Genomic DNA, 2,954 nt, shown 5'->3' with positions numbered 1-2,954 from the left:
GAAAAACAAATTTCACACTTAGAGTAGAGAACTATTGGACATCGAAACCTTGCATTTAATTTTTCTGAAATATAGTTTGTTATTTTTTTCTTATATGACAGTTTGTTATTGTCATTATTTCATATATATATATATGAGTAGATAAGAATACTTTCTAAGATTGTATATATTTTTACTATATATCCATCTTGGCCCTGTCCTGTGGCCTGGACCCGTGTCCCAGGAAACATGAACTTTTACAATTTAAATGAAGGACTTCGTTGACATCATAACCATGCATTTGTTTCTTTTCAAAAATATATGGGAGTAGGGGAAAATATATGTATTTTATAAAATTTAATCTTTAAAACGAATAGAAAAAGTGTTAGTTATGGCAATTATTGATAAACGTTTTACGCTTTTAAAAGGTGGCATGGATACCGTCAGTGCGCTGTATTCAAGCTGTATAATAAGTCTTTATGTATCCCACATATATTTCTTTTCGTTTCCATATAAAATTTTTAAAAATTGGTTTGTACATTTGAGGTTCGATCCCGGTGGCTTTGGGTTTGGGTGCCGCGCTCAGGCTGTATTGACTATTCGGTGTTCAATTTGTATCGCGTTTTATATAAGTAACGGTTACCTTAGGAGTTAATATTAGAGCTGGGAACTATTTTCTTGTAATGAGTTATTCGGTTCTTGTGGTATTTAAACCCAGGACCAAGGCTCTATTGCCATTTGACAACTTAGCTACGACCACTTAGTTACGTTCAGATGTCGGACTCGGACACAGTCAGTTCACGTGGTAGCCCGGACAGACACTCGTTGCACGAGATAAACGGACGCCCCATGTCATCAAGCAACTCTCGCTTTACGGAAGACCTGACCAATGCAGAAGCTTTTCAGCTATTCTCATGCAAGTTAGACGCTGCCCTGGCCGAAAACAAGAAATCGATTTTGAAAGAATTCGAAGCCAAAACCTCTGCTACACAAGGGAAAGAGAATTCTGTTGACTTCAAACTTGAACACCATAAAGAGAGGTACAATTTTCTAACAGACATTCAATCCGATTTGAAAAAATTGAGAAACTTATTGATTTCGGTGATATTGCCATTGTTAAAGACGTTATTAAGAACTCTGTACTTCGCATTAAAGAGCAGAAAAAAGTTATTAGAATTGCAGACAAATATGGATGGGACGTGGCCAAAGAATTCAAAGACGACCCAATTACAGAGAATTCAGAAGAAAGCCAGAGGCTCAGACAGGCAGAGGCTAGGGCTAAAAGGAAAAGGTTTGATAAGAAAGGTTTAAGTAATCCTTTTCGTGGCGATAGCAAATTCGTTCAACCTAGATATGCTCCCTACCCCAGGTTCCAGTTCAACTCTGCAGGCTGGAACAACGGAGGTTCGCAATCCGGACCGTACAGAATTCAACCGGATCAGTGTCTATACTGTAACGGATTCGGTCATTGGAGCATCAACTGTCCGCTTAAAAAGAGAAGTCAGGCCATTGGAAAACCAACATCAACCCAGACCAGTGCATCGGAAGAAAGTCAGAGAACATAAACTGGTAAATGAAAACTTGACTTATAAACATGAATTTCTAGATGTTGTAAAGTTTAGAAATACAGAAAATGTCAAAGGCAATTTAGCAAAACATTTGTCGTTCTGGAAAGAAAAATTGTGCGCCGAACAATACATTATTGATACTATCCAGTTTGGTTATTGTATTCCTTTTGAGTTTTTTTCCAGATTCTGTTTATCTTCAAAACAACAAGTCTTCTCTTGACAGCGAAGACTTTGTAGACTGCGAAATTGAGAGTTTATTGAGTAAAAAAGTTATAATTAAATGTAAAAGTGTTCCATCAATTGTCAATCCTCTTTCTGTCGCTACAAATTCTCATGGCAAGAAAAGACTTATTTTAGATCTTAGGCATGTAAACAAATGTGTGTCCAAAAACAAATTCAAGTTAGAAGGCATTAATTCCGCTATTAAATATTGTAATGGAAATGATTTTATGTTCAAGTTTGATCTCAAGAGTGGTTATCATCATTTGGACATTAATCCTTCCCACTTTCAGTACCTCAGTTTTTGTTGGAAAAATGTATATTACTCTTTTAGTTTTTTCTTTTAGTTCTTCCGTTTGGCCTGAGTTCAGCTCCGTTTATCTTTACGCAATTGTTCAAGCCTTTGCTCAAATATTGGAGATCACAGGGTCATAAAATTGTCATTTATCTGGATGATGGGTTAGGATTGTCAACAGATTACAGTTCTTGTAAAGTAATGTCTTCAGCTATACAAGTAGATTTAAAATTAGCAGGGTTCTTAGTTAACGAAGAAAAGAGTATTTGGGAACCGAGTCAGTCAATGGATTGGTTGGGTTTTTCTTGGGATACAGTGCAAGGTATGCTTTTTATTCCCCAATCGAAAAAAAGGATGAATTTTTGACAAAGATTTCTAAAGCTATTTCATCCAAATCAATTACGAGAAGGGAAATCGCTAGTATAGCTGGAAACATTATTTCTTTTCAACAGTCTTTAGGAAACATATGTTCTATTATGTCAAGATTTATGCACATGGTTATTGCAGATTCATTGTCATGGGACGATCATGTTATTTTGAACGCTGAAATTGTAAATGAATTCAATTTTTGGTTGCATAATTGAAATTCTCTGTCTTCTCAATGTTTCTTTAGAGAAAAGTTTATTCCACAAAGGATTGTATATACGGACGCTAGTAAGCATGCAGCTGCTGGTTACATTGTAGAATGCGCAGACAGCATAGTGCATAGAATGTGGTCTTCTGAAGAATCGGCCAAAAGTTCTACCTGGAGGGAAATGAAAGCTGTTGAAACTACTTTATTATCGTCTGCAGATAAGATAAGCAACAGAACTGTAAAGGTTTATACCGACAATCAAAACGTAGTTAAAATTGTAAAATCAGGAAGCATGAAAAAAGATCTCCACGATATTGCC

General features: G+C 36.1%; 1 pseudogene; it reads left to right on the top strand.

Moving 5' to 3' along the window:
- The first annotated feature begins 632 nt into the window (after positions 1–632).
- On the top strand, positions 633–2,052 carry LOC128164387 (uncharacterized; annotated as a pseudogene).
- Positions 2,053–2,954: the final 902 nt, after the last annotated feature.

Source organism: Crassostrea angulata, chromosome 10 (genome assembly GCF_025612915.1).
Source record: "Crassostrea angulata isolate pt1a10 chromosome 10, ASM2561291v2, whole genome shotgun sequence".
In the NCBI taxonomy this organism is placed as follows: domain Eukaryota; kingdom Metazoa; phylum Mollusca; class Bivalvia; order Ostreida; family Ostreidae; genus Magallana; species Magallana angulata.
Note: the sequence above shows the minus strand (reverse complement) of the source record. Positions and strands in the feature narration are given on the sequence as shown.